Source organism: Rattus norvegicus, chromosome 1, assembly GCF_036323735.1.
Source record: "Rattus norvegicus strain BN/NHsdMcwi chromosome 1, GRCr8, whole genome shotgun sequence".
Taxonomy (NCBI): domain Eukaryota; kingdom Metazoa; phylum Chordata; class Mammalia; order Rodentia; family Muridae; genus Rattus; species Rattus norvegicus.
Genome location: NC_086019.1, coordinates 143,467,331 through 143,475,052, shown reverse-complemented (window position 1 = coordinate 143,475,052; position 7,722 = coordinate 143,467,331).

Below are 7,722 nucleotides of genomic sequence, written 5' to 3'. Positions count from 1 at the left end.
AGACACAGCTGTGGGTGTGGCTGGTCCCAGCTGTGGCAGCTGGTTTTCTGTTTGTTGAGGGTGTTGGGGTCCTCACTTTCTTTCTCTTTGCTTCTTCTCCCACCCCAAGCTCTTTAACTTTCATTTCCCACAAAGAAGAAAGAAAAGTCTGTGCAGAAAAGGAAGTTGCCAGATGGACTGTGCTGGCCACTCTGGACAGCACTTTGATATAGTGTCCATTTGTTTAAGTGAATGTGTCTGTCTGTCTGTCTGTCTGTGTGCCTGTATGTCCTGTGCTGGATTACAAGCATGGATTGCCATAGCCAGGATGGTCATTATTTTTCTGTCAAAGGCCGAGACAGATAGTCACCTTCCACAGAACAGTATCAGGTTGACGCAGTATAAGGCACAGTAACTCACACATGCAATCCCAGCTTTCTGAGACCGAAGCAGGAGGATTGCCTTAATTTAAGGCTAGTCTTCGCTCAGAGTGACATCTTATATCATAAATAAATATTCTGGGTATGGTGGTGCACGCCTTTAATCCCAGCACTCAGACGGCACAGGCTGTCAGACACTCATGAGTTCAAGACCACTTTGGTCTATACAGTGATTCCAGAACAGCCAGGGCTACCTAGGAAGAAGCTGCCTTGAGAAAATGAAAACCCAGCTAAACAACAAAAAGTTGAAATGAAGAGTCCTGCTAATCCTCCTTCTTCCTCATGTGTCTTTAATCTCTATTTTTTCTGTTTATATGTATATACATACATATCTATACATGTACATATATCAATACATGTGATGGTATGTGTGTGTGATGGCACAAATGTCTAGGTTAGAGGTCAACTTGCAGAATATACTGTGGTGGTTTGACTAGGAATGGCTCCCATAGATTTGTGTGTATGAAAGTTTGATCCATAGGGAGTGGCACTATAGGAGGTGTGGCCCTGTTAGAGTAGACGTGACCTTGAAGGGCGCTGCCATGCTTCCTGCAATGGTGATAATGGGCTGAACCTTTGAAACTGTCAGTCAGCCCCAGTTAAATGTTGTACTTTATTAGAGTTGCCATGGTCCTGGTGTCTCTTCACAGCAATGAAAACCCTAACAAAGGCGCTCACCATGTGGGTCTTGGGGCTCAAATTCAAGTGGTTAGACTTGACAAGCAGGCTCCACCACCCAGTGAGCCTTCATACTGACTTTCTTTACCTTTCTTTTCTTTTTCCTCTCTCACTTTGTAGCTTAGGTGGTCCTGGAACTGCTAATATATCCTAGGCTAAAGCTTCCTAGGTACTGAGATTTTAGGCCTGTACCACCACGCCTGGGTTTCGGTCTGGATTTTCCCACCACAAACAACAACCCTTTGAATATTCGTGTACCCTGAGCCTCCTTTTTTTTTTTTTTTTTTTTTTTTTTTTTTGGTTCTTTTTTTTTTTTTTCCGGAGCTGGGGACCGAACCCAGGGCCTTGCGCTTCCTAGGTAAGCGCTTTACCACTGAGCTAAATCCCCAACCCCATACCCTGAGCCTCCTTATACCTAGAGATTATTCTTGGGGCCGCAAACCCTGTGAGTGAAATTGCTGGATTCCAGAGTCCGTGCATTTCAAAATGGAGGGATGCCATGGAATCGCCCTGGAGACGCGGCAATAGCGCAATAGCGGGGCACTCTCTGTACCGCATTCACTGTATTTTTGAAATGACCTGTTTACATATCCATCGCCTCCACGCCCCTGAAGATTAAGGTCCTCTTAGGGAGGAACCCCCTGATCCATCCCTATGTCAACCTTGGCAAATCTCAGAGGTCCAGCAACCCTGTGTGGAGCAGCACATGCCTCTGTGTACCCGGCAACATTTCAGCACTGTGCTGGGAGCTCATTTAGCCCCAGAGAACTCCCCCAGAAGTCAGCACCGTTATTCCCTATTTGCAGCTAGAAGACTGAGGTTCCAAGAGGCTGTGACTCTCGGCAGTGAGACCCTAAGGATACCAAGACCATCTGCAAGTTGGTAGAAACTCCGCTCTGGCCAACCTGGTAATGTTGCACCTGGCCCGTGTTAATGGCTTTCAACCATTTCATGAAACAGTTCATGAAATTCAATAGTATCCCCGCATCTTCTCCCAGAACCGAGTGCGTCATCCTGAGGACTAATCTCAGAAGAGCATCGAAACAGACAGTAACAGAAAATTCACCCCCAAATCTAGTTTTAAACACCATTATTACCCATTTTTACAAAGTTAGAGTCAGAGACTAGCGTGCAGCTCAGGTGGTAGAGGGTTTGCTGAGCCTGCTTGAGGTTCGTGGTGGCTTGACTCTGCTTGGCCCTTGCGGAGTGGCACTGTTAGGAGTCACGGCCTTATTGGAGAAGGTGTGGCCTTGTTACAGATCATGTGACTCTGTGGAGGTGGGTTTTGAGGTCTCCTCCTGTGTTCAAGTTCTGCTTCTTCCTGGATGCCTGCGGAGGATAGCTCCCTTCTGCTGCCTGCAGATCAAGGTGTAGAACTCTTGGCTCCTTCTCCAGCACTGTGTCTGCCTGGATGCCGCCATGTTTCCTTCTATGATGATAATGGGTTGAACCTTTGAACTGTAAGCCAGCCTCAAGTAAATGTTGTCCTTATAACAGTTGCCCTGGTTGTGTTGTCCCTTCACTGCAATGGAAACATAAACTGACACAAGGTTCTGGGTTCGGTGTCCCAGAGCCACTGAATGTAGGAGGATGAGGTAGTATTAACATCCCAGCCCTTGGGAGCTTGAATCACAAAGATCAGGAGTTCAAAGCTATCTTCAGCTACAAAGCAAGTTTGAGGCCAGCCTGGGATACCAAACCCTACCTTAAAATAGTAGGACTAATAGATGGGTTGGAGAGACGCCCAAGCAGGAAAGACACTTGCTGCTCTTGCAGAGGACAAAACTTTGGTTCTTAGTACCCATATATGGCAGTTCGTGGCCATCTAGTTCCAGAGGCGCTGATGTATTTTTCTGGCCTACTCAGGTAGTGCACCTACATACATTCAGGCAAAGCACACATACACATAAAACAAAACAAAAACAATTACATATCTAAACATATAATAAAAGGTCCAGGTGCTTGCTGCCTGGTAAGGTCCTCTTTGATATTATAGCTTCATACTAGAGAAAGCAACTGTTTCACGAGACTTCTTACAAGGTCAGTAATTTTATTTATGATGAGTGGTCCTCATGATGTAATTGTGTTCCCAAGAGACTACCCCTAAAGACCATCACTAAGAGAATAAATGTGCAACATCTGAATTGTGGGGGCTCAAGCACCCAGGCTAAAGCATCTACCAGGCAGAAGCTGGGTTGGTCTGTGGTTGGAAAGCAGGTATTTGACTTGGCGAGAGGCCGTGGTGCAGGCACAGGGGACGGGGCTATCCATCTGTTCTTGTACTCATCGATGCTAGAACTGCTTCAGTTCTATAGAACCTCAGAGTGCTAGGCTGCAGGGAGAAGGTGCTGGAAACAGGCATGGGACAAGCTGGGGAGATCACCATAAATAGCTCACTCTGCTATCAACACTCGCCTCCTGTTTTCCACTTTCTAATAATGGCCTTCTCCAGCCTTCCAGGGGGAGTCTGACTCACCCTGGCTCCTCTCCTGCCTGGCTCGTGTTCAGGAGGCTCCGGCACTGCCTCTGAGGTCCTGTCCTTTTTTGGAAGTCTTCCAGGACCTGTGTCAGGCCAGTCTTTGGGACAGCGACTCTGATCTCTCTTCCAGGTGTGGACCCCTGCCTGCCAACACACCGGTACACTCTGCTTACAAGCACACCACAGGACACATGTAGTGTGGGCTGGACAGAGCTTGTCAGCCTGTGGCCCAGATTCTCACACTCTTGGTGGATCTTCCATCCACACACATTCTTTACCAGGGAAGCTCCTCCATCACAGAGGACTTTCCTCTCGCTGGATGTCTCATGGGCCATCAAAACTCCTCTTGGAAATAGGGTAATCTCAGCTTTGGGAAGTGGAGGCAGGAGGATCAGGAGTTCAAGGTCATTCTCCAATACGTAGTAAGTTTGAGGCTAGCCTGGGCTACATAAGACCTTGTTTAAAAAACAATGACAAATAACAGTAATAAAATGAAATTTAAAATGAAATCCTCTTGGGAGTCTCTTCTTGTCCCTGGATCTGTGATGAATGCATCTGTACATGGGCATTTTTTTTATAAATATCTTTTTTTTTTTTTTGGTTCTTTTTTTCGGGGCTGGGGACCGAACCCAGGGCCTTGCACTTCCTAGGCAAGGGCTCTACCACTGAGCTAAATCCCCAACCCCTGTACATGGGCATTTTTAGAGGGTGAAGATAGACTAATTTTTGTCCTTCTTCAAAGAACTCCTATGTAGCATAGACTCAATTATGAAATGAAGATTAACTTTAAAAATGTGGGGCTATCTGGGTGCAGTGGCTCATGCCTTTAATCCCAGCACTCAGGAGGCAGAGACAGGTAGATCTCTCTGAGTTAGAGGCCAGCCTGGTTGGTCTACAGAGTGAGCTCCAGGATACCCAGGACTACATAGAGAAACTCTGTCTTGGAAAACAAAAACGAAGTATGTGGATCAAGGAAATTACTTAACAGGTAGGGGCCTTACCATGCAAGTATGGGGACCTGTGCTGACTCCGTAGAACCTACTAAGGCCAGGCATGGAATGCATGTCTGTTACTCCAGTGTGTCTATGATGAGATGGGAGGCAGAGGCAGGAGAATGCCTGTCAGTAGTGACAAACAATGAAAGACACCCTGCTTCAGACAGGGTGGGAGGAGGACAACATGCGAGGCTGCCTTCTGACTGTTTTACTCATGATGTAGCATGCATTCCCCACTGCTCACACACAGGTACAAGTACACACAAATATGTATGCACACACATGTGCCTAGCATTCTAACTCATCGACCTCAAGCTGCAGATTCTAACCCAATTTCCTTTAAACACCAGGTGGTGGTTTGAATATGCTTGGCCAAGGAAGTGGCACTGCTTGGAGGTGTGACCTTGTTGGAGTAGGTGTGGCTTTGTTGAAGGAAGTGCACCACTGCGAGCGTGGGCTTTGAGAGCTTCCTCCTAGCTGCCTGAGGATGACAGTCTCCTCCTAGTGGCCTTCAGATGAAGATGTAGAACTCTCAGCCCCTCCTGCATCATGCCTGCCTAGATGCTGCCATGCTTCCACTTTGTTGATAATAGACTGAACCTCTCAACATGCAAGCCAGCCGCAATTCAATGTTTCCTTATAAGACTTGTCTTGGTCATGGTGTCTGTTCACAGACTAACTGAGTCATACCATCACAGGTGAAACTTTTAGGGTCAAAGATGTTCATGTAGGGCTGGAGAGACGACTTGGAGGTTAAGAACGACCTCTTCTAGAGTACCCGGGTTCAACCCTCAGTCCCATATGGCAGGTCACAACTGTCTGTAACTCCAGTACCAATCACACATGCATATGGTACACAGACATACATGCAGGCAAAACATCCATACACACAAATTAATAATTTTTAGAAATTACCATAGCCAGGAATGCCAAGCAATAACAACAGGGTTTCTAGTTTCTTTCTTCTCCCCTTAAGCAAACATTGGGCTGTGAGCCAGGTACTTGGGTTTGAACCACAGCTACATCCTGACTGTATGACTTTGAAGTGTTGTCATCCTCTCTGAGCTCTGCTAAAACCAGCTGCCTCACAAATCACCGTTTGGAGAAAGCTGGCACGGAGGTGGAAGCCTAGGAGCAGGCTTTGAGAGGGGCAGTTTAAATAGTGACCTTGCCAGCTGGACAGTGCTGGCCCATGCCTTTAATCTTAGCACTGGGGTGGGGGAGGCAGAGACAGGCAGATCTCTCAGTTTGAGGCCAGTCTGATCTACATACCAAGTTCCAAGACAGCCAGGGTTGCACAGCGAAGAAACCCTGTCTCAGAGGGAAAGGGAGGAGGAGGAGGAGGAGGAGGAGGAGGAGGAGGAGGAGGAGGAGGGGAGAAGGGGAGGGGAAGGAAGAAGAAGAAGAAGGAGGAGGAGGAGGAGGAGGAGGAGGGGAGAAGGGGAGGGGAAGGGAGAAGGGGAGGGGAAGGAAGAAGAAGAATGAGGAGGAGGAGGAGGAGGAGGAGGAGGAGGAGGAGGAGGAGGAGAAGAAGAAGAAGAAGAAGAAGAAGAAGAAGAAGAAGAAGAAGAAGAAGAAGAAGAAGAAGAAGAAGAAGAAGAAGAAGAAAAGTGACCTTGTCTCAACTGGTTCTAACTGATGCTGCATTTGGAAAGTTTGCGTGTGATGGTTCTGGAAACACAAAAACTTTCTACCTTGGTCTCTCGGCAGACAAACACTGAGTCTGAGTAGTGACTTGCCAGAACTCTGAGAGCTTTGCTATGGAGGAGAAGCCCCTTGTGAGATTCAGCAGCAATTGCAGTGGCAGTATGGGTAGTTGCCCTCCATAGTCACATCTGACTGGTCTAGAAAGACGCTTGGAAAGTCTGTTCTTCAACCCTGCATGTGTGGGTCCTGAAGTCCAGGAATCTGTTATTGCCAGAATGGCATGAAAGCCGAAGTCAGCAGCCTCTGCGGTCTTTACCAGTGTTTATACAAGACATTTGGGAATCCAGTAACAGGACTCAGGCTGTTCAGGAACATGTTGCCACAAGTTAGGCTTTCCTATTCCTTTCCTCAGACCTTGGAGGGATGGACCCATATGTCTCTGACTTACAGATACTCCCTATACTGGATCCCAGACACACATCTGTGGCTCGGACCAATTGAGACACCCAGAGGGAAGCTTTGATGTTAGCAGTTCAGAGGCCACTTTTCTGGCCCAGCTCCACCTGGCAATGCTGATCATGAAGCTGGGGTGGGAGACTGGGAGCACAGGGCAGAAAGGTTGCTCTCCTTTGCAGTAAATGGGTGTGACTGGGAGAGCTGGCATGGGTTTGTTAGATTTGATACACGAAACCCAGCCTTCAGTGAGCCCTACTTCAAGAAAATGGGCAGTGATTGATTTAGCTTGTATGTGCCAGGGTTTGCCATACAAACAGGCAAACTAGGAGTTGTTGGGCGGTGGTGGCTAGATCTTTGCCTAGGATATAGGAGACACGGGCTTTCCTTCAGGGCTACATAACTAGTAACACAGAATGTAATTAACTTGGGCAGTAGTTGTGCTGTGAAGGATGAACATACCCCAAACCTTTACATACATAATGTCACCAAAGTCTCCTGGCAGGCACTCTTATGCCTAGGGGAGACAGATTCGGCCATGATGAAGGACTTTGGGACTAGAAGTTTGGTTTAGTCAGGAGCAGAAGGATTTCCATCTTTTGTTTTTGCTGCAGGGTTTCATGTAGCCCAGGCTGTCCTAGAACTTGGTATATAGCTGAACTTCTTATTCTTTTGCCTCCAACATATTCAGCATTTCAACTCTCGATCCTAGTTAGTCCACCCAACTAGACGCTACCTGGGGGAGACCCAAGGTGTCATGTATTTGTCAATTGGCTTGATGAAATCGCCTCGGGTCGGTGGGTCAGCTAAACGCACAGGGCGCAAGGGATTAAGGCGACGTTTCCGCCGCTGACATTCTTATAGAAGCGTGAGTCTTGCAGCCATAAGCTCCCGCGGCCGATGGGTCTTACTGCTGCTTTGAGGATGTATAGAGGATCCCAGAAAGCGCGGGCTCAGCGTTGGGGCCGCCCGGGCTCTGGAACAGGCCCAAGGCTGTCGGGCAGGCTCCTGTCCCGGCCGTGGACCCGCCTTCTCCCGGGTGAGACCCAAT